This window comes from Molothrus ater, chromosome 2, assembly GCF_012460135.2.
Source record: "Molothrus ater isolate BHLD 08-10-18 breed brown headed cowbird chromosome 2, BPBGC_Mater_1.1, whole genome shotgun sequence".
Classification (NCBI taxonomy): domain Eukaryota; kingdom Metazoa; phylum Chordata; class Aves; order Passeriformes; family Icteridae; genus Molothrus; species Molothrus ater.
Window position 1 is genome coordinate 95,042,519 of NC_050479.2, and position 24,344 is coordinate 95,066,862.

Below are 24,344 nucleotides of genomic sequence, written 5' to 3' on the forward strand. Positions count from 1 at the left end.
AAGGAGGGGGCGGGGGGCTGCGGCACCGGCACCGGCGCCGGGGGGAAGGGTGGGTGCGGGCGCCCACTGCTCACCGGAGCTCCGACCTGCTGGGCCGGACAGGTGCGTGCGTGCTACCGCGGGGGTGCGTGTCCCTTGCCCGGCTGTAGCTGCGGGCGTGTGTGCGCGCACCCGCACACCTGTGCGCGCGCTGGTCCGCACACGTGCCCGCCCGTTCCCGGTATTCCCGCCCCGCCCGCTCCCTGCGGTCCCTGCTCCCCGCAGCACAGCCGGTCGGCTGGGCGCTGCTGAGCACCGTCCCTCTCCTGTTCCTGGCGCCTCGCGTGGCCGCCCGCCCCGCTCCGCCGGGCCCGCCACACTCCAACAGGCTCACGTGTAACGCGGCTGCGGAATAATGAGCGCCGACAGCGCTCCCGTCCCGGCCCCGCGCTCCGCCGCCCGCGCCCTGGGAGCACTAGTCGGGAGGGGCCGGCAGGGGCTTCCTGGTGGCAGCGGGCCTTGCCCGTCCCCTGTGGCGGAAGGGACACGACTTGCACATGCGACAGCTGCCGCCGCCGCCCTTGCGGGGTGACCTTCAGGGCGCTGCACAAACGCCACAGCCGCCGGCAGCGCACCCCTGGCCCGGCCGGGTGGGGTTGGGGGCTTCTCTGCGGAGACACTTCTGTCATCACAGGTAACCAATGTGCCTTGGTCCCCTGGTACCATTACAGGACAGTTAAATTAAATCTGTGCATCCAAGCATACTTGGGTTTACTTCTGAAATTCCTGTCGGGTTGTAATATTGTAGTCCACATATTTTCTTGCCCTTGATACATTCTCTGAACTTTAGCTCCATCTTTCTTTTTTTTTTTTTTTTCTTTTTTTTTTTTTTTTTATTCCTTAAGGTCTGGAGTTGCAATGAATGCACATAAGATGAGCCTTTCCATGGTACTACCTAGCAGGTGCACATTCTGGCAGTTCCCTGCAAGAATGACCTAGCCTGGAATCAAGGACCACCCAAACTCAACATGCTCTTCTCAGGTCTCAAGAAGAAGTGGTCTGGCCACCATCATCACATACCCTTCCTAAGCCATTAAAGCTAGCATTTAGGAGCAAGCCATAATGAGGCACCCTTCTCCATGGCTACAACCCTGAACCAGCCCCTGAAGCAACAAGACCTGCTTTTTTAGGCCCTCAGTCTTACTTTGCTGGGGCCACTCTAGGTCCAGACAGGCCAGATACTCTCTATTACACTAGTTACAGCTACACTCATGGCAGTGGCTGAGCATGGCTTCCTTAGCTTTAGACATGCCACCAGACTTCTCAAAGCCATGAAGGCTTATGGGTTAGAGATACATGGAGGTTGTGTGCCTAGAAGACCTGGAAGTGTGTGTTTATTGGGAGTGTCTGGTTTGATGAATGCACCTTGATACATTATACATGATCAAAGGGAGCCAGGTGTGCCACACAGATTTTCATCCTGGATTAGAAGAATCAGCTCTCAGTGGTGTTTATGTGATGGAAAAGAGCCAGAGAGCTACGGAGAAGAGGATAATTGGAATCTCTATTTTCTCCTTGGTGTCTGGGTCAGAGCTGGTCTTTTAAAGAGTCCTGGTGATGGTGGTTGATAACAAAAGCAAACACAGACAGCAGTACCTGATACCCAAGCGAACATACTCTATGCTGCAGGGAGGGCAGTATCAGTTACAACTTAAGGCAGCTGTGATTACAATCAAGCCAATAAATACACAAGCACTGCTGAAGGAAAAACCACCCATTTTTGACTCCCCAGACCACTGCACAGTTGCTGCTCTTGCCAGATAGCCTGTTTCTCTCAGCTGCTGGGCTGAGAGCTTGCTGCTGCAAGTCTGCAGTGGCAACTGAGGAGCTGAACCAACTTTCCTTCTAACGCCCTGGGTGCAATTTTATAGCTCAGGTGTGCTACCCTATAAAGGACAGTAGTTAGGGAATTATGTATGGGTGCATGGTGGTGTCACCCAGGCATGAAATCTGCTCACCAGACAGCCTGTTATGTCTCATGTTTTCTACGGGCTAGGACCCAGTTCATCTGCTCTGTGGGACAAACAGCACATGAGTTAGCTGTTTGTCCCACAGAGCAGATAACTCACAGCAGCAATCTGTGCAGCCCTCTCCTTCCTGCCTTCTGCCTGAGCAATAGGGTCATCCAAAACAAAACAGGCATGGGACATTCAGGGAGGTTCATGGTGACACTGAAATCAGGGAAGATTTTAATGGAGATGCACTCTACCACAGCATTATTTCCTATGACCACAGAAAGTGAGTTTGGAGAAAGCAACTAGAGAAGATCTAAAGAACTGTATTACAATTACATAGTAAATAGCCACCCAGAAACACGATCTTCCTCCTGCAGCATGGCACGCCATCACTACAAGCTCCAGTGCTGCTGGTCGAAACTGAGCTACAGGAGCTCCTGGCTTCATCAGTGTTTGTTCAAGGATCACTGGGAAACTCTCTCCTCTTCCTGCGAGCATTTGTATTTCTGTATAAATACACAGACAAGTCCTGTTGGGTTGGTGGTGGCCAGAAATATCAAATCCCTGTGACTGCACAGGCTGGGGCATGCAGGATGTGGAATGGGCAAAATGCCCTTCATGAGGGTCTCAAACCATTCCTGCCAACCTTTTACAAAACTGAAGACTCTGTCCTGTGCATGCTCAGGACATGCACTTTACCTTGATGTCTGTGAATTACCCTCTCAGAATTAGCAGCACTAATAGGCAATGAGGTGCCAAATTTTATTCAAGTTTACTGTTTGTTTGGCTGCTCAGATACCAATCAGGCAGTCTCTAAGGCCACGACCGTATGATCTGATTTTTTAAGGCGATAAGGGCCTGAGGCAATGTTGGAAACTGCCAAGACCAAAATGTGCAAAGCAATGCATGTCCAGGAGATTAGCTGCAGGACAAAGGATGGGGTCAGGGAAAGCTATGCATTGACACCTAGGAAGGAACAACCTACAGGATGAAAGCTGCTAAGCATTTACCTCACTGCCTCGAGCATAGCCATCAAAGAGATTTCCTGCTTCCTTTCCATCTCCTGCTTTGTGGGACTGGAAGAAGGCACCAAGAGCAGGGAAAGGTGCTCACTATGGGGCAGGAGGGTGGACAACCCTTTCTAATGTAGCAGCAAGAGAAATGGCCAGTGCAGAGCAAAGCAAAGTAAGGATTTGCCTGGCTTGATTTCTGCCCCTTAGTGCCATTTTTGGGGGGAAAGGAGACTGTGCTGCTAATGGTCACACAGAAACTTTGGGCAATGTGTGATCTAGAAAATCTCTGAAGATGGCTGTGGGTGATGCTGTGATGAGCAGCAGCAGAGAGGCATGCCAGGACAGGGAGCAAGTCAGGTTGTGGGATCAAGTGCAAGTTATAAGGTGACAAAAGTGTGCAAAATGGCCTCAAGTCAGTACTATTCCATGGGCTGCCACTGCAAACAAATGGGGATGGGCATGCCCAGGAGCTGGAAAAAGGGCAGCTGCTCAATTGCTTGGCACCAAGCCTGCATCACACACAACAGGTGAGAGAGGATGAGGAGCTGAACGGCAGCCCTCAGACTGCTATCAAGATGCCAGATGGTAAACAGTCTGTAGTCCTCTGGTGGCCTTGAGGGGGACAGTAGTGACCCTCAAGAACTGCCCTCAGAGTCCCAGCAAAGTACATGCCATTGTTTGGTGCCCATGCGAGCTTTTTGGTCCTGCAGGACACTGCCTTGGGATTGTCCTCCAATTTTCTGCCTGGGATGTTCAGGAGAAAAAAATCCCATTCAGGGGCTGCTACACATAACACTGGCTCAAACAGGGTATGTTGTCTCCCAGGACAACACTGTCTTTCAAGTCTTCCTCCTTCCTCTCCTTGTCCCTCTTACAGGTATGGGGTCACTAGAGATTAGATTTACAGACATATGCAATTGGTTCTCTGAGCACAATGACTGCACAATTTAAACAGATTAACTGCATATAGTTGTGCAAGGTGAGGTAACTAAAAGGTCAAGGATTCATGAACTAGTAGGCCCTGAGAAAGTAGATATGTGTAGAAATAACCTCCCCCCAAATTCAGACATGGGGACACTATTCTTTTCCTTAATGTCAGTTTTAGTTATGGTGGAGTGCCTCCACAGCTCACTCTTGGCAAAATGAGGTGTAAGACAACAGCCGATAAAACAGTTAAGTGACACTAAGGAGCATGTATGGATGGAAAACCAAAAAGTATCTGAGGCATTTGCCCAAAACTTCTTTTGCTGAAGAGGAAAACAAATAGCAGACATCAGCTGATCATGCTAAAGAGGATGGCATCCATCAGCTGGATTAAATGGTAACCAGGGAACAACAAAGACAATTTGGAGACAAAGAATGACTTCGTTGGAAAGACTGTATAAAAGAAAAATAAAAACCAGAAACGGGTCAGGGAAAGGCCTCAGACTGTCAGAATCCAGTCTGGCACATCACAGCCTTTGTGGAGGTCAGATGCAGCAGTTCCCCATCCATGTGACACCATCAGCAGCAGGCACCCAGTGCATGGCCTGACCCCATGGGGTGCAGCATGTGGGACTCACACTCTGGGAGGGGGTGAGACCTGCTGGTGTCCCTGCCTGCCAGCAGATGCATTAGCTGATTGTTGGGAGTGGTGTGGGCACCCCCAGAGCTGGAGTGGCCACAACTCCAGTGGGAAAAGGACATAACTGGGGGAGCTGTGCTCCCAGAAGTGACTCCCATGCCAGTGAGAGAGGGGTTGATGCCCACATGTCTGGGGATTAGTTACAAAGGTATGTTTAGGAACCAGCAGGAATTTATAAGTGTTTTCTAAGTGTCTAACCTAGTGATTGAACTGCTGTATTGCTGACATAGACCCTGAATATATAGTTCATGGATTGTCCATTAATTACATGTCCTTAATAAATCAATAAACCCTTTCAGTCCTGATTTGGTTTAATTTACGTGAGCTGAGCCACTTTTCCCTACCACAATGACCAGCTGATGCAGTCTTTTGACCAGTCCTGGAGGGAGAAAGTCTAAATGCTCAGTGATAGAAAAAAAGATTCGCTTTATGTTGAACTGGTGACTGTGTGCAGAACAAAGGAAGGGTTTTGGGGTGGGCTGGATGGCAGGTGTAGACAGAAAAGGGGGATGCAATAGAGACTACATGATGTGTGCCTGGTGTTTGACAACTGGAATAAATACTTCTGGTGGACATTGTGGGGTTCTGGTGATTGCTACAGTGAAACCTGCCAGCTACCAACACTGTTCTGATGGAGACAAAGGCAACAGAAAGTTGGGAAGGCAGCAGAAGTCATATCATATTGCCAGAATTTTGCTTTTGGGCTTAGATGGAAAAAATTACTCTGATCTCACAGAAAATAATATGAAAATACTGTCTTCCATGAAACCTACCCTGTTTTCCTAGGCACACCTGGAAGTGATCACCACACAAGGAAGCAGCATTACCCAGGAACTAGCTATGAAGCTATCAAGAGCACATGTTTTGTGATAATAGGCACCTGGAACCTTACTGGAGCAGTAGCCAGCTTCCTGGTATGCAGCCACCAAGCTCAGGCAGCTACATGAGCTCCTGATGCAGCCAGCAGCTACAAGTTTGAGGCATTGATACAGCTTCAACCCTGCTGGTCCAAAAAAATTGTTCCCATTTGGCTCCTACTGGGTATCGAAGCACTGTGCACCGTCTCAACAGCTGCCAGCACTTTTCTGTTCAGGCAGTAAGATCACAGGACTTCATTCTCCACTTGGCCCTGATCATAAGCCCCATACAGGGTTTCTGATGAAGGTTGTATTTGGGCACCAGCCTGCTTGTCTGCTCCAGTTAGAGCTCTGCTGTCTCCAGTGCCAGCTAGCCTGGGACATCTAGCAGGAAACCAAGTCAAAGAACGAGAACTAAATAAACTCCAAAACTATTTTGAGGCCTTCTCTAAAAGAAAAAGAAAACCAAAATTTCTAAAAAGAAAAAATCAGAGTGGAAAAACAGTTTTTTTTAGCCATCAGGAGCAAGGCTTATCTAAGCAGCACCACACAGGACCTGGCAATGGGAATGGTAAGTTCAGGTTCAACTTGTTCCTAAACATCAGTGGGATGGTGCAGGATTTACAATGCCTGCCAGAGGCCTTTCTCCTTCTCCTCATCAGAGGTCTTTTCCCTGAAACTATTCACAGATGTATGTGGTAATTTTAAAGATTGCTCCAGCATTGTCCATACTAGAACTTCTTACCAGCTGAAGGTGGATGTCTCTGCAAACCAGAGAGCCTGCTGCCCACTGGGGCCTTCTTGGCGGACTTTGGTTTGGCTTGGGTTGTCTGGTTCCACTGTGACATCCTGCAGTGACCAACACTGCACCCTCACTTGAAGTGACACATGATGTGTAAAAACCAAACACATTTTCACTGGAGAATCCCTCTACAGTCCTGAACATCCAGTTATTATGACCAAAGACATCATGCAGCTGTGATGGAAGCTGTCTGCTTTAATTTCACTTGTATGAATTTGGTGGCATGGTAACCACTTTGGAGTCTGAAATTCCTTTTTCTCATTGAGCCAGTCCCGTGGACTGCAGCACACTACACAGCCTGAGAGGCATTATCATGCAGGCCAAAGGGGACAGACACATCCAACAGGTGCTTAAAAAGCACTTTTCTCATTATAATTCTCATATAATTTTTTATTATAATTAGTAGGAGTTAAGAACCTGACCTGTGTGAATGATTTAAAAGATGGATGAGCCTCAGTGTGTTTTTAGATGCTTGTATACCTTGGAAAATCTGTTTTGCCTTTGTGCTCAGATAGGCAGGATATGTTTGACATGGACATTTGTACCAGATCAGTGTCAAAGTGAATCCATCTTGCAACATCATGATGGGACCTGGCCACTTATGTTGCTGGTGGCCACAGACTGATCAGGCATTTCTCAGAAACTCTCAATCCTGGCTAAATAAAATATCACAAGTGACTGTGACGGAGAAGTGAACACCATGAGCAAACAGCTCCACTCATATGTCTGCCCTAACAACGGGACAGGTCATGTGCTGTGATGCTGCTGTTATTGACATAAGGTGATACTTTTGTTTTTCCCTTCCTCCCTATTTATCAGCTGAATAACACAAATCCTTGGAGGATATAATCATGACAAGACCTCCAAGTCAGCTAGTTTTGAGTTATACTTTTTCTTTCACAGGAAACATCCCCAAAATACCAACATGCAAATGTGTTCTTCTGCATGTTAAAAGAATTCACCAGGCAACCAGGACCAGGAAATGAATAGAAATTTCTTTTTCTCCCCACCCATATTTCCTTTTGGAAAAGCAGTCACTTGGTAATCAAAGATTAGCTCTATTGCCTGATATTCAAAGCGCTTCACAAATGAACACTCCTTACCAAAATGGTCTTAGCTAACCAGTTTTGTTACAAGCTAGTTTTGGTCACTTGTAAGCACATAAGACCGGCAACACCTGGAACATGCCAAAGGTCCATTTAATCCAGTGTGTCTTCTCCAGCTGTGGTCAGTACCAAATATTTAGAAAAAGAGCCTAAGAAGAGGGCAAGTACACAGTGACCAGTGTGATCTCCCAGGTGCTAGGAATCTGTCACCTAGGGATTTCCCAAGGCAGGGAGTACACTGGCAGCTAAGTAAACTGGGCGTACTCCCCAGCCTAATCTGTGGCTCACTTTGGAGAAGCAGTTTGTATCCGGCAAGTTGCACCTCACCCTCCAGCCTAATGGTGTGACTGCAGCCCCTGCAAGTTCACCTGGGTTGTTGTAGTGTGTTTTTATACTTTGTAACACTTTGAAGTAGCTTTGTTTTCTATCCCCATATTTTTCCCAAATGGTTTATCCCAGACTGCACCCCCCTCCCTTTACCTGTGTAATCCCTCTCCCTTGCTGAGATCATCCACAAATCCCCACCCTGGCTCTCTGTCAATCACTCAGCATCCCATCCCTCCATCTAGAAGCTTCGGTCCAGGTTGTCAAGCGATTAGCCAGAGGCTAGGGGTCAACCCCCCAAGCCTTGCCCCATACGCTGTCCTAAATGTCTAGCCCCCAGTACCCACCCGTTAGGGTCACTTATTGGTTGGTAAAATGTTATCTACTTTTGGTTTCCATCTTCCTTTAAATGTAACCGTGGCACATCTCCCGAGGTGCTCAGCAGGAGGCCCCCTGAGGAGTAGGAGCTCCCCAGAGCCCCTGAATAAAACCTTGGATTAAGCCCTGCTAAGAGTCGGCCCTTTATCTTCTACCGATGTCTCTGGTGTCTCTTCTGCTGCAAAGGCGACCAGCCCAGGTGCCCTCAGTACCCTCGGGGCACAGAGAGTGTCTCCCCGCTGTCGGCCATGTTGGGGCTGCCCCCGGTGTCTGCTGACTCGGGACTGGCCCAGGGTTCCTGAGAGGCTCACAGAGGGACAGAGACACTGGGTGAGCTTTAGAGTCCAGTGGGGTGCAGGGGTGTGGGAGGTGTCACCACAGCCACACACTGCACAGAAAGAGCCAGCACTGGCCTGTCAGTGGTGCATTTCACCACGGCCCAGCAAGAGGGTTCAGAGCTGTCCCTGGTCTGGCTGAGTAAGTCACCATTAGCCTCAGAGTGCCCACAGATCAGCCTTCCCATGGGTGTGCAGTTATAGGTGAACCATAAACCTCAGTGGACACACCTGATGAGGGAGGTACCGTACCTGTCTTACTGTCACGCTGCTATTTGAGCATCCACGTGTCAACACCACCAGAAAACAAACAACCTGCAGCACAAGGGTGCGCAAAGAGAATCTTTTTCCTTCTTCAGATGCAGCCTCCTAGCCCATGGGAATTGCTTCTCATTTTTCCGGCAAAATGACCAGCTGAGTTGGCCTTTGTGTCACCTGTGGTGACTCACTGGCTCACTGCTCTGCCCTTGCTGCATGAGGCTTGCCACATGGAATGACACATTCTGCTAGGCCCATACTTAATTTATAACTGCTAACTAATTGCATAATGGATTAGATAGCAATGTCCCTGGTCTATATTGTGTTCAAAATGCCATCTGGAAGTAGGCTGGTGTGGTTAGTAAGATGGCTGCTTTCTTAAACCTGATACCTTTGTAAGAGAATCTGTCCCAGCATTATTGATGAGGCAGAACTGTACAATAAAGATGTGTATTTTATTCTCCAGGAGAAGGTTTTTGAGATGGCAAACATTTGGTCATTGGGAAGGCTGATCGGTATGCTTCATTCCCATGGCAAGCACTGGGATGAATATCCTGTTATAAATATAAAGCAAATAGTTTACTCAAAGAGCTTTAAATGTCATCAGTCTCTTAGAAAATGCATGTCAGTAGTGCTCATGTGACTCTGAAAGCAGTGTGGCTGTTTAGTATAACTTTTGCCTCCACTTAGGCCCACTGGGTGTCCATGAGTGAGAGCAGCTCTCTGTATAACTGACAGCCCTGTTCAGGTCAGGGAGGCTCTGACCCGCCTCTGAACTGACAGTCTGAAGCACTGTTCAGATACTGCTGTTTCAGTTCTTCCACGTTTATCTCGGGGATCAGATTTCCAGGAATCTGCTGCATTTGAGTTCCCCTAATGAAATGGCACAGGAAAGTCACTCACATCAGGCACTGAACAGCCCTGCAAATCCTTTTCTCCCCCCTGGACTTCCAAGCACACTAAAGACTAAGTGCACATCCATGGTTCTGGCCTTGTTTCTGGTAGGTGCATGTGGGACATGGGGAGCTGGTGGCAGAAGAAAGAGCAGAGCCAGTGTTTTGCCACCTCAGATATGGCTCTGTGCAGGTGACAGTACTGTCCTTGCCAGCTGGCAGGTGTCTAGAGAGGCTGCAGCTGGGAGCCTTGCACAGAACCATGAGCAGCTGCCCAGACCCTGTGTCTGCTGCACTTAGGAGAGAGGGCTGTGCATGTCTGGCCCTGTGCCTCTGGCAGAGCAAAGTGCTTTGTAGGTATTGGGGAATTGGGTCTGGCAGCAGCACCCTCCTAAGGCAGGGAAGTCCCCAGATCATCAGTGAGAGAAACTGTGGGTTTACCTACATGGAGATGCTCCTGAAACCTAATTTGAATGAACTTTGCAAGTGATGAAACTTTAAAAACTTATTTAAACCACATTAAAGCCACATGTCGGCACTTTCGATTAAGAAGACTATTTGATTTAACCCACCCTAATTAAAGGTGTCCACTTTAATACAATTGACTCACCTGTTTAAAATACATGCCTCTATTTCACTTAGATGACTTTTCCCCTCCATTTTCTTTTGTAAAGCTATTCAAGAGAGAGAAGGGTCTTGTATGGGATTAGCTAAAAGAGGTGTCAGGAGCAGAAATGGGGGAGAATAGACATACACAAGTACTCAGGGAAGAAACTTTTCTCTCCACTGTCATTCTTCCCCTTCAGGAGTTGTTTTCTGCAGATCTAGCACTCTTTTTCTATCCTTTCCACATTAGGCTTTGCAACAGACCTGAACAGGAGAGGCAAGATTGGAAGAGCAAGATAGTGGTTGCCTTGTCTGGCTCCAAGCAACACTGTGCAAAAAATTCATGAAAATGCCACAGTCCTTTGAGACTGCAGTCTAGGGATCATTTATTATGCCCTTCCAGCACAACACAGTATAATTTCATTCCATTACTTCTTGAGTCTGCCTGATAGTTTATCTTTGGCTGAAGCATAAAGTCAGGTATTTGTTGCAGTGAAATTTTCCAGGAATTTTGCTGGATACATGCTTTCAATTGAAATCAGTTTTGCTTTTAGAAAACTACTCTTTTATAATCTTTTACCCTCTGACAGACATGCCTTTCTGAGCAAAATCATAGTCATTGCCTTCTTGGGGGTGCAGCTTTGGTCTATAAGCAGTTTAAAAAACCTAAAGGGAGAACACCAATATTTTTTCAGGGGGCTGAAATTTTTATACCAGCAAACTTCTCCTAACCTCAAATGCCTTCTCTTATTGTCACTGCTATTCCTAGGTTCTTGAGGACATAAGGTGAGTCCTTTTTTTATCGTAATGTGTCAGCAAAATCTGGAAGCTTTGCAGGGTGGTGCCAGCCTCAGGCATGCCGCAGGAGCCAAAAGGAAGATTTGGCGGGCAGCTTCAAGATTTCTTCATATATAAGCCACAAACTTAGCCTTTTCTGTTTCATCGCTCAAATGGCAGCATGAGGCTGGGCAGTGCAAAAAGATGCAGATGCACATTGGAATAAAGCATAAAAATGAGCAAGATAGAAAAATGCCTCTCTAGGGTAGGTAATTACCCTTAAATATTTCAGTCTTAATTCAAGACTTAATTAATTCAAATATAAGACCACCCTCACTGTGCTGCACTGTCTCAGCATTCTGGGATCATCAGAAATGCTCAGAACATGTGAGCAGTTCTCCAGTGCTGGATCTTAACATGATACTAAGGACAAGAGTCCAATACTTCTTACCTTTCCCCCAGGCAGAAAGCAAGAGATGGGAAAAGTGATTTAGCCTTGTTCACAATAGACAGATGTTTACCAGGGCACTGGAGACAGCACTCACAAATCAAATTATAGTGACGTGTTTGGACCATGACTCATGGACCCATCTGGCCAAAGCCAGGGGTCCACAGCAGAGCTGGGCACAGTTGTCAGATAAAGGTCTACAGACATGGTCTTCTCTTGCAACATTCATGGACACCCACCCATCCTGCCTTTCTACTGCCAGGACCCCTTGGGTCTAGACCTTTCCTCAGGCTGCCAGTCCTCCATCTGGAAAACTACAATGCTCTGAAAATCCCTGTAGAAACAAAGTTTGAGTTATTAACCCATCAGGGACCTATGCCCAGGCCCGTCTTACAGTACCCTTACATGAAGACAAATAAAACATAGTATTCAACTAAGCCTAAGATAAATGCACTTGTTTGCCTAATTTTCTCATTTTCCACAGGAAAAAATTGGAATTATTCTTTCTGAGCAAATGAGATTTAGCTTTTCTCATCAGTTTTTCATAATCTGTAGTGCACAGATTAGGAGGAAAGGATTTGCAGGAATTTTGGCTGAAAGTAAAATGACTAAAGGTCAAAACCCAGAGCAAAAGAAGCCTTCTCTGGTCCAGATAAGTTTCCAGCCTCCTTCTATCACCCTTGACTTCATGAGGAGTTTAAAAATTGCAAAAAAATGACAGAACCAGCCAAATCCTTACCTAGGTAGTGGAATGTGCTATTAAGGTCAGATGCTGTGACTCACACAGGCTGGTCTACTGTAAATAACCAACTTTAAAATGAAGGGCTTATCTGTACTGAAGTGTCACTTTTAGCTTGGTTACATCAATTCAGATCACTGTGGTGAACTTTATGTGACACTAGAGCTGTGAAATCTCCCACAACCTAAGGCAGACACGGGATGTATGACATACCCTGGGGCATCCTGCATACAGTCAGACCTAAAGGACCATCCATTCTTCTCCAAGACACTGCACCTTTCATTGCACTGTGCCTGTATGCTGGAATTGAAATAAGCTGAGGTGAATGCACCCTTAAGCACATGAATGCAGTATCCTGAATCAGAGGCCGGTCAGAAGCCTCTCATGTGTCATCCTCAAGCCTAAACTTTGCACTAGATGCGTGTCTCTCCTAGGAGCTGCACCAAGGACACCAGACTACTGCATGGACAGAGCAGGTGCCAGCAGCACACAGCTGGAGCCACAGCCAGGCTGGACTGCATGCCCTTATCATCTCTGCACTGCATGATCTGTGAGGTGGGGCTCGCCTCTGCAGCAGTGAAAGCCACAGAGAAGAGCACCTCAAAAGGAAACTAGTTCTTGAGACAAGTTTTGTTTTGTTTTGTTTTTTTGCTGACATAACTGTGTCAGCACTATGGCATTCACAAGCTCTTTTTTTCACACTCCTATCCAGCTCAGCTTCATGAGCAAAATGGTGAAATGTAGGCCAATGCTCTACAGAGCCAGCAAATCCTTTTTATTTCTGTGAGACCAATGAAATATATACATCTCATCACAGACAGTGAATGTTACAGCCCATGGCCAGTGGAAGCAGAACATGCTCCATGGAGTGCTGCTTTTGGGGAAGTGGGACACATTTACTTGTGCTCAAGTGAATGCCCTGGAGTGTGGGCAGGGCTCTGGGAACTCGAAGTGAAGTCACCCTCACTTGCCTCCCACATGGCCCGCCTTCCCCACTCTGCAGCTTTGGGACACTGGCCCAGAGGCTGCTGGTGATGACTGAGGCATTGAGGGGCACGAAGAAGCAGGGAGAAGGAGCCCTCCTGCACAAAGGCACATACAGCATGCAGGTCCCCAGACTGCTACTTGTCACACCATGTATGACAGAGAAAAGAAGACTTAAGGGAGATGATGATGCCACTTGTAGAGTATATCCTGTGGCAGATGAGCTGTAATTCTTTGTCTGTACAATGTTAGAAAGCGGGGGTGGTGTTTTTAAAGATATTTTCTTTACTGGAGCTAAGAATGGCAGGTTTCACAATGAAGCTGCTCTTCAATTAAATGTGAATCAGTGTGTTTGCAGATCTGACTGAGACAGGGAAGTAATAAAACAAAGACACTAAAACTTATCAGTAATTCTTACCATTTCTTAATGATGTTTCTAATCTATGCCTTTGACCCTTCAGTAATTCTGCTTGGTTCTTTGATGCTGTAACATTTAGAAAGTAGCTGAAAATTTTATGCCACTTGTTAGCTTATCATATTTGCTTTACTACAGCCCAAGACAAAGGCCAATATTTCATAAGATAAAAGTCCAACTCCATATTTAGATTCCTACATTAATGACTTGAATTTCAAATGAGCAGAACTCACAATCTCTCTCACTTCTTTTAATAGAAACTCCAGGGTTCCTGAGAAATCAAGTCTCTTATCAGACTTTCAGATATAGTCTTGGGGATGTCGCTTTTTAAGCAAATCGTAGGCACAGGTCTTCATGAACTTCGTGCCATTCATATGGGCATTGAGTGGGGAAGCTCCTTAGACCTCATGTAGATATTTTTACTTTTTCTTTCACATGGCTTGAGGGACAGCTTTGCACCCCATCAGGCTGGTTTAGCCCCAAAGGCTGGATTACTGAAGATTTCTGTTGGCCTACAGATGGGTCTGGTAGCAAAGAGGGGTGAGCTGTCTTGCTGCAGCACTCTTGCAGCAAAGCCCTGTTTTCTGCCTGTGAGTTACAGGCTGGTAGGTAAAAAGCATAGCCTTGACACACACCATCTCCACAGAGAGATGGTAAAACTCACTGGTGAAAACTGTACTCCCTGGTAAAACTCACTGGTGCTGGAAAAGGGTTTGTACAAAGCTGTGGCTGAAGGACAGTTACACCTCCTTTCTACAACTTCATAATGAGGGGAAGAGGAGGGACAGACATTGATCTCTTCTCTGTGGTGACCTGTGACAGGACCCTAGGGAATGGCCTGAAATTGTGTGAGGGGAAGTTTAGTTTGGTTATTACGAAAAGGTTCTTCCCCCAGGGCGTGGTTGGGCACTGAAACAGGCTCCCTAGGAAAATGGTCACCAAGTCTGCTAGAGCTCAGGAAGGACTTGGACAATGCTCTCAGGCACATGGTGACACTTGGAGTGTCAGGGTCAGGGAGTTGGACTTGATGATCCTGGTGAGTTCCTTCCAACTCAGCATATTCTGTGATTCTGTGATGCATCAGTGCTTCACATTGGCAAAGCTTTCACTTCCAACAAAAGAGAAGAGTTTAATCATTGGCAGATCTCTTCAGGTTATTGTAATGGAATTTAAAATTGATAGTTATATTGGTATGGGCTTGGTTAAGTGAAAAAAAACCTCCCCTCCACACATATGCCACATATATCCACAACATAACCACAATAGTTTCACAGCATGCAGCTATAGAGAAGATACCAGTCTGAGAATTGAGAATTGTCCTGGTGACTTGCACACAGTTTGGTCACATGGCAGGATTATACAGAAGAAACAGCATAAAATGAAATTATGAGGTGGCAGATTCAAGGCTAACAAAAGGAAAAGCTTCATCAAATGAGTAATTAAATTCTGGAGCTTGCTGCCAGCAGTGCTATGGATGCCTAAGATAGATTTCAAAAAATGATTTCACAAAGTTGCAAACAGATCTATTAAGTGCTATTAAACAGCAAGATTTTAAGAAGCTTTCAAGAGCCCACTGCCTGGCAAGCACACCAGAAAATTACCACTATATGCTTGCCTTTCTCATAGTTTCCTCTAAACATTTGTTATCAACCACTGATGAAGAGAGGATACTAGACTAGGCAGACATATAAAGGGATCTAATGTGCTCATTTTTAATTTAAAGTTTCCTCTGTTTGTGCTAATTACCTTAATGATGAGGGCTGTAAACCACAGGGGTTCACCAGCTGCTTTCCCCAGGAACTGGGCCATCCCCGCAGCCCGGGCAACCTCTTTGAGTGACAAGCTCTAAATTGATCAGGAGACAGTCATGCCATGTTCTCCTGGGTGAATTTATCTGACTGCTGCCTACAGGAAGGTGTAACTTCCCAGGCATTTACTTCACCTGATACAGACAAACCCCAAGTGGTTCACCCAGCTCAAATGCAAAGGATTGCAGCAGGCAAAGATATTGACTCCAGGTCTCCTATGTGCTTTGCCAGCACCCAATCTTCTGTGCTTCTCAACTCAGGAGACAAGTGCAGGACAGGGAGGAGGAGGTAAAATAGGCAAAAGATAATAGCTGTGCAGACTTTTATGGGTCAGAATATCATCACATCCTCCTGCCACTGAAGTTTACAGTGCACACCTCTCTTTGGTGGCTTTCTTCACTGGTGAGAGCAGATCTGTCTGCACAGAAAATTTAACACACCGGGCACTCCTGCTGAAACAGTGGTCATTGCTGCTGCTAAACATAAGGTCAAACTCTGTTTCAGCAAGGAATTTGTCCTCTGAGTTGTAACAGGGATTGGACTTGCACACACAGGTGAGACAAAAACATGCAGTAACATGGTTAGCAGAGAGCTGGGCTGTAACGTGACCCCTTGGCATAGAGCTGTACGTATGTAAATGCTACTCCAGGCATGACAGATGGAGGGAAAGCAGTTTCTGCTGCGTTATGCTACTGTTTCCAAATGTAACAGATCCCAGACTGCAGTGATTTCCCAGAGTTTTTCCTGAACCACTGCATCTCTTCCTATGTGTTACTTGGCTCCGTGGACTGGAAGCTCCTGAGGTAACTCCCCAAGAAACATCATTGGGAAAACTGGGTTTAATTTCCTGTTTTGCCCTAAAATTTCTCAACATTGCTTAGGAAACTGAAGAGGCTACAGGTGACATCTCTGTACCTCCACTTGTCTCCTGCAAATCAGGGCTTGCAGCAATTTTTAGCCTCTTAGGAATGTGAGGAGAAGGCAAAGTTTCGAGGGGTCTGGTACTCAGATTTGGTGGTACCAGATATGACCACAGCATGTGAGACAGGCAAGCCCTGTGGATGGTGCACAGAACTGGAATGAGCTTTTCCCCTGACATCCTAGGGAGGTGGCTGCAAACGAAGTTCACCCTGCCTGTGGGAGACTTTCTGCATGAGTTGAGGTAAATCCAGACCTTTTCTCTTCCAGTGTGCTCAAGCTTTACCTTGGAATGGCAGCAGAACAGGTGGCTGACCTGTGTAGCATTGGGTCAATTACTCAGGACCTCAGCTGGGAGGGGAGTCTCTCTGCACCAGCATCACAAGCACTTTGTGCTGGCACAACTGCAGAACCCAAAGTCAAAATATCCCAGCTCCAGGTCAATGCTGAGAAGAACCACAGTTTCTTATGGCTTCTCCAAATAACGACAAAAGTGCACGTTCCAGAACAGCTTGCTCTACCTCAAGTCATGTGGCTATTTCATCTAGCAGTGGGCTTTAGGGGAGCTACTTTAATCACCAGCTGCAGCACGGCTGAACTGTTTCCTGCCGTTGATTAAGGAAATAAAAGTTACCCAGCACAGGTTTTCCTGAAATCCTTGCGTGAAGCTCTTCCCCTAAGCGTGCTCTCCACTGATTGAATTGCTTTGCCAAGCCTTGTTAAGGCTTCTCCATTGTTCTTCACATGCTGTCAATCAATCACAGTTGCCTGTACACACTGGCAGGCTTTGTAAAGACAAATATACAATTAAGATCCTTAATTAACACCATGTAACATTCAGATGAATTTACTAGGGAAGGGACACGTGAAAGAAAACAAGGAAGAAACTGAGCAGAATGGGGGGAGGGAGGTGGACCCCTTCCAACAATTTTATTTACAGAAAGATATAATTAATCTAGAATAATATGCAAGCTTCTTTAAAAATAAAATTAACATCAAAAGCATCTGAAGCTAACAATCAGCTGTCTCCTCTTTGAGAGTTAAATGCATTAGCTCCAGAGGCAGAAAAGAAAGGGAAAAAGGTTTTTCATTTCTGTATATCTTAAAACAAGTGGAACCTAACCAAACTGGTATGACACTGCAAATATTCCACTTAATTTGCATCACAGGTGCAGGCCTTCTTGCTAAAGGGAAATGTCCCTCTATTTGCCAGTTAAAAACATGTTGTTGACAGACCTCATCCTACCCTTCCACTTTCTCTCCAGCCCAGCCCAAGCTTCCTCTGCCAGCTTTATTGCCTGGTGTGAAAGGCAGCACTGAAGGCAGGGTGAGCAACAGGTAAACTGGATTTGGGATTGAGAGAAGATGATACCACATTGTTCATCAAGACCTCACAGGGGTAGGAGGGAACTTGGTGAAATGTGTTAAACTGTTATTCCTAAAGGTAAACTTTAGTTTCCCCAGTGATTTTGAGTGTGTCTGAGAGAGTTAGATACATAGGTGACCTTCTCAGCCAGCTGGACACCCAGTTCCTCTAGGGTATGCCTACAATGAAAGTTTTCCAGCATATGCATATATTGCTAGAGCCATGGCAAAAATACTTCAGTAATGGAGAGGCCATTCAGATAACAGAGAAGTTATTTTCTCAGCTATTTAGACAGACTATGCTGCAATTTTTTTTTTTTCCAAGTATAATTTAAATTATGCTAGGGCCAGAACTGTGATGAGTTGGATGTGTATTCTCCAGTATACTCTCAACTAGTATACCTCAACAAGACAGCAAAAATTTTTAATACAGAAAAATCCATATACATGTTATCAATACCACCATTACCCCTTAGAAAGAGAAAAACAAACCTGGGGACAAGTATTCACTCCACTCTGAGAAGTCACACAGCTTTGCTGAGGAGCCAACAGCAGTAACTCTGATTTTCCCACCTTTTATTTCACTCTTCCCTTCAGTAATCTGTCCTCATCCCTGAGGACACTGAGGATGTCAATGGTTTCTTTATGGTTTTGAAGTTTCTACCACATCTGGGCATTACCAGAAAATAAGTTTATACCCATGAACTAAACCCATCAAGAAATCACAGCCCAATCTGCGAACTCTGAAGGACGGTGAAGAAACTGAATGGCCTTCAGAGCACAAACAACACAAAGGGCAGCAGTGACTTGTCAGACTCCTCCTTACTGCTGTAGTTGTCTATTAAACAGACTCGTAAAATATTACACTGTTATAGATGGATTTGCTCAAATTTTTGTTTTCCCCTTTTTTCTTAGCTGAAGGGTGGAATGAAAAGCATACATTTCTATAGTCCTGGAATTAAGATTGGTTTTGCCTAAATACAGAGCAAACCAAAGGATCTATTTTTTCAGCAGACCGACTGTTTTTCGAAAGGGAGTGACCAAGCAAGCATATATTGCTATGATAAGACTGAAAAGACCAAAACAGGTGAAAGGCTATAATTCCTTGCCCACTTGAACCCTCTCAAGTCTGGCTGAGATTTAATCATTCCTTTGACAACGGTCCTGCCCATTTGTGTGAACAACGCAACGAGTACCAAAGCAGCCAGAGAAAATTCCTAAATGCCTGTGTTGAGAGACCTTCTCTAACTGAAGACAGGATCTGTTAGTCATGGTTTCCTTTAGTGGAGGGCAGTGGGAGTGGGCTGGTCAATACATATGTCAGAACACAGAAATGAAACTAAAAATGTAAAGATGTGGAGATCTTAATTATTTTGGAAATAGGAGAGGGTAGTTACTAATGTCAAGTAGTTTTTGAATATGAGGATGAGTGCTCCAATTGCTGGAAGATTTTTAAATAGAAAATGAATAAAGAACAAGCAGGATAATGATGTATTATTGCATACTTTATATGCAGGTGTATAAGGCCTGTGCTATTCTTTAAAGATGGACGAATAGCATATAAAGAAAATAAGCATCGACAAAGCAAGATCTGGATCTATAACTTATACAGCAATAAAATTACTTCCCCTCCCATAGTTTTATTTGGGGGAAATTATTTAGAATTTCTTGAGTTTTTAATTGTGGCTTCTCAGGCACGTATAATGGGTCATATTTCAGCTGAAGCATAGTGTTTCTAGCTTTCTATTTAAATAATACTTGGCTTTGGCAAAGAGAACAAACATGGCCTGGGAACAGTCTGCAATCTCCTCTATCAAATTCACAAACATAATTCTAGGTTTTTATCTGCTGCTGCAGTCAGCAGCTGGGAAAATTACATTATTATAGATGTGATTATTAAAGTAATCCTAAAATACAACATACTGACTTTGCTACAGCAAGCACCACCCCCCTGACACCTGCTCCCCAGCCTGCAAAAATCATCTTTGCATCACATCAAGGCTGGCTCTCTTGACTGGCACAACACTTTTTTGTCATCAGTGGCACACTAGGTTACTTATCCCAGGTTTTGACCATATACTCAGGAATGTTTGACATGACTATAAATAATTCAGTGCTGACACATAGATTTTCAGAAAGATTTAGTCTCACTTATAATGCAAGATGAAGGAAAGTGCCTGGTAGGAAGGAGGCAGCATGAGAACCACCACGTTCAAATTATTTTCTTTACCTGAGTGACTAAGCAGTGAAGATGGCACTTCTGAGACTACATCTTTGTGGGAAAATGCACCCAGCTGAAAAGCTGAAATAGGCAGAGCTGGTGGAAAATCCCTGGCACAAAATCCCCAGCACAGCTCACAGCCCCTGATGGGAGAGTCAGCAATGAATAGTTAACACATTCTTAGCCTGAACAGATTTCCTTTCCACAAGTCCTGGTTTATGGAGGGCAGGATGATCTGAGACAAAACACTTACAAGACACATTTCTCACTGGAATGCATTGCAGAAAACAGGGGTTAAAAAAACATACAATCTATGGTAAGAGGATGGGAAGTTTGCACGCTCCCAGGGTACAAGAAGCATGCAAAAACTCCCAAAGAAGTACAAGGGTAAGTTTCTTAATTCTGTCCATGCCATCAGGGCCTCAAGACAAAAGAAATTCAAACAAAAATAGGAAATAATCCTGCCTGGCTTCATGCTTTCTAGCCTGATAACAGTAAGGACTGAGTCTCAGCTCAAGGTCTAGGATTTGATATTTTGCTTGTTCCAAGGAGGCTTCCTTGGCTTAATGACCTCCAGAGCAGCAATCTCCAGCTAAGACTTTGACTAGTAGAAGACAGGGGCTAGTTGTCCTTACCTGATGCCCTTTTCATTATTTCATGCCAGTCCTTAGAGCAGGAGGAGCAGAAAGAGCCGTAAAGGCTAGGATGTCATATTTCTGGCCTCCCGTGTGACATTTAAGCAAAATCCCTGTCAGCCACACAGAAACGCTTCAGTGGCAAAGTGTGTTGCTGCATTTACAGCAACATCAACTTGCCTTCTGGAGTTCAAGGAGAAAATGCTGCAGAACAGGACTCCCACTGTGGCTTTTTTCACTACCATCAAGGGCAATTTGGGACGGCAAAAGAGAGGGACTTAGAGAGTTATTTTTCTGCAAGGACACTGCTTCCCTGCAGACCAGCCCGTGACGCTGCCGGTGCCCCGGGCGGTGCCGTGCCCTGACCCTGTGCACGCGTGGCTGGAGCTGATGTGAGGCACCTCCGGCCTTCGCTCGGCCTGGCGGTGGCACCTGAGGCTCCGCCGTGCTCCTCGCTCCCCCGGCCTGACTCGCAGCTGGGCCTAGTACGGTGTGTGCTCCTTCCTGCTTGCTCCGACGCCACACTGCCTTCCCACGGCCACCTGCGAGCACGGGGCCCTTCCTCAGTGGAAGCTGCTCCCTCGCACACACGGCCCAGCCCAGCCCATTCCCGCGGAGATGCCGAAGAGCCGGGGTGCCGGTCCCTGCTGCTGCCGTGCCCCGCGGAGGTGCCGAGGAGCGGAGCAGCCCTTCGGCCGGGGCAGCGCTGTCTGGCACCGCCTCTGGTCTGGTATGCTGCCCAAACCAGTTACACCAGCACCGCTGTCCTCCCAGCCCCCACGCCCAGCTGGCCAGGACACTGGGAGGCCTCCAGGCAGACAGGGGCGGGGGTGGGCCCTGTGGAGCTGCTACAGCTCCTTCTTAGGTGCTGGCCAAGAAGGAAAGCCATGTGTCACCTTGCCGAACGTGATTTGGGACCAGCCATTGCAGACACTTGCTAACATCGCAGAGTTAAGCTGTGGCATCAGCAGGGCTATGCTGTAAGTCCTGGTGCAGAGCATAACTAAACAAGGGCCATCTAAGGAAAAATGTAAACCTCTCCATAGGGCTGTGGTGATCCTTATGTCTCACATTTTCCAAGAGGAATACTGTTTTGTTTCCCTGCTCTTAGCAGCCTTTTGACATCTTTCAGTCTTGGAGACCTTTATAGTAAAATTTGCCATATCTCTCCCCTATTTCCCTTAGGGTGAGAACTCTTTTCTGAAAGTCCTGTTCCTTCCTTTCCTTCACATACCCATCTGGTAGCCTGGGATCACACATTCATCTAATTTTTCCTGTCTATTTATTTTGATACCTCTCTGCATCGTCTTCTGTTCTCATTTCCCTCTCCTAATTCTCTAGATATTCCCAGATCCAGGAAAGCTAAAGCAGAGATTTTTGATGTGGAATCTGTGGGTCTGCAACAAATGTGCTTCTTGCTGAGAAAAGATGTCAGGAGAGAGAGAGAGAGGAGACAAGAAGCCTGACTTACCAGGCTGATGACCAGGCCTTTTTTTTCCAAGGCAAGCTTTTCTGAGGACTGACACAGTAGGTGGAAAGCAAATGGTTTTCAGAGAGATACAACTAGTATTTCATCAAAGGTCACAAGGAGCATGTATGACCAGGTCAGGGCAGGTGCATCACTCCAAGCCCTCTCATCCACCCCAGCACTTCCGTTCCACTGTGAGCCATAGACCAACTCCTCAGGCTGGAAGGCTTATGGTTCATATTAAAGAGAGGACTTTTCCCATCAGTTGCTGCTTTCCCACTTCATTCTGGTGAAAGAAAATATATTATCCTTCACTTGTCCTCACTTATGCTTAGAGTTTGTTCATGAGAGATGGGTCAGAGCTCCTGGGCAGATGTAAAGCAAATGTCAAATATGAAGGGAAAAATTCCGAAACAGTAATTTCACACCACCAGGTCATAGCCCTTCTCTTGAAGTAAAGGCCCGTACTGTTTTCTTGGTCTTAATCCACTGACGATTTTTCTACAAAAGCATAAAAGCAACATAAGCATTACTGAAAGAACTGACTTTATGCCAGGTACACATTCACACTCATAACTGGTGTCCTAAAGTCACAACCATGGTTATCCCCTTCTCCCCTCCATTTTGATTGCATTTGAAAAGAGCAAACGGTCCTCTAGATATGAATAACACAAAATGCCAATGTCCTTCACTCATCCTTGCAACACATATGGCAACACTGCTTTGACGACACATCTGTCTCGGCCTGCAGCTCAGCTGGTATCGGCTGTTGTGCAAGTGCTTCCTGAGAACCCCACAGTATTTTTAATGTGAAGCCAGCAGAGGCTTGAATTGGGTCAGATTCTGAATGAAGATCACTGCTTTGGTGGGCAGGGTGTGAGCAGCTGCCTGAGCCAGCACCACTCTGATGCTTGCCCTTTCTTTCCCACACACCACTGATCTGTACTGCTGCAGCTCCACAAGCTCTCTGGGTAAAGGCTGCAGGCAAGGAGTAGGTAGGGAGGTTTCAGTTTCAGGGAATTTATGCTTGACACCATTGGTGTTACAATGGGATGGGACCTAAAGCCCTGCTCACTACCTGGAAGTTTCATCCAGCCATTCCCACCTGCATTGCTGGCATGCCTGGGACAGCCCTGGCTGCTCACAAGACAGACCGTGCAAACATTGCAGACAAAATGTGCTCCAAGCCCTAACTTGTTGCAACACTTCTGGGGTTATAACCTGAATATGTAGATGTGCATTGTGAAAACTGGGCAACAGAAGGGATGAGAAATCAAACCTGCTGTGAGTGCTCAGGTTGCTTGTGTGCGCTTTAATTGGCTCTTCACTGTCCTGTGCTACTCCTGGTGACCTTGACTTCAGCAAGAAGGCTGCCAGCTTAGATGAAGCACAGACTAGCAGTGCTTAGCTGTCAAATTCCAGTTGGTGACTGTTGGCAAGATGAGAAAAGTGACTTTTAATCCTCAGTGGTTCATATCTCACTTGCAATAGGCCCAAATTAGCTGTTTGGTTCTGGAGCTGAGATCTGAATGGGGAACTGAAGCTGCTCTAACCCAAGGGAAAGGATTCAGGAGGCTCTGGTATAACTGCTTGTCTTGCAACAAACCTGTCATGTAACCATGCCCAGGTCACCTGGTTTTAGGCCCCTTACCTTACTTTCCTGAAAGCAGTGTAAGCACTGTTAGCAGACTACTGGGGGCTGGTACTCTGAGATCTGTAAGAAGTTTGGCCACTATATAGGCTCAGCAAAGTCCACAAGAAAATGGCTGGCTATCACCAACACTTGCCCCTTTCCTGCAGCACTTCACATGCATGGATGCAAGGTCTCAGTTCACCTAGAAAACTCAGGACAGGGATATTTGCTCCAGCTCTGCCTGTTTCCCATGTCCTGTGGATAAGACAGAGCTTCAGGCTCCAGGTTTGGGAACAAGTTACTCTCCTCAATGCTAAATTCAGTTTAAAAACAGCAGTATCATTTTTTTTTCTCACCTCCTCCCTCCCCCCAAGAGCATGAAGTGCCTTTCAGGTAACAGGCCATACTCAAGGATTCCTCAAGATGTTAGCACAGGAAATCTTGGCTTAGAGAAAGTTGCTGTTGTTAGGACAACATATATCACAAATGCTGCCATTGCTGCATACTCCCTGCCTGGTCCCAACCAGTCTCCTTATGCTTCACGGCCTTTCTCCCACTTGACAGGCTGAAAATGAGGTCAAATGCATTGGAAATGGTTTGTAACACTCTTTTCTGTGTATTATAAAAAGGCCCAAATGAAAGTATTTCAGAAGTAGCACTATATAAGCAGCAATGCCTAAGCTGAAATGTTGTATTAAAGGTGTTGTTGATCAAACTGCTGCAGCTGACTGACTTTGCATGGA

General features: G+C 46.1%; 1 long non-coding RNA gene across 1 annotated transcript; it reads left to right on the plus strand.

Annotated features, from left to right (window-relative positions):
* The first annotated feature begins 39 nt into the window (after nucleotides 1-39).
* On the plus strand, nucleotides 40-4,929 carry LOC118696316 (uncharacterized). The gene is made up of 2 exons (XR_004981646.2): nucleotides 40-673; nucleotides 885-4,929. It is a non-coding gene; the product is annotated as an uncharacterized LOC118696316 (long non-coding RNA).
* Nucleotides 4,930-24,344: the final 19,415 nt, after the last annotated feature.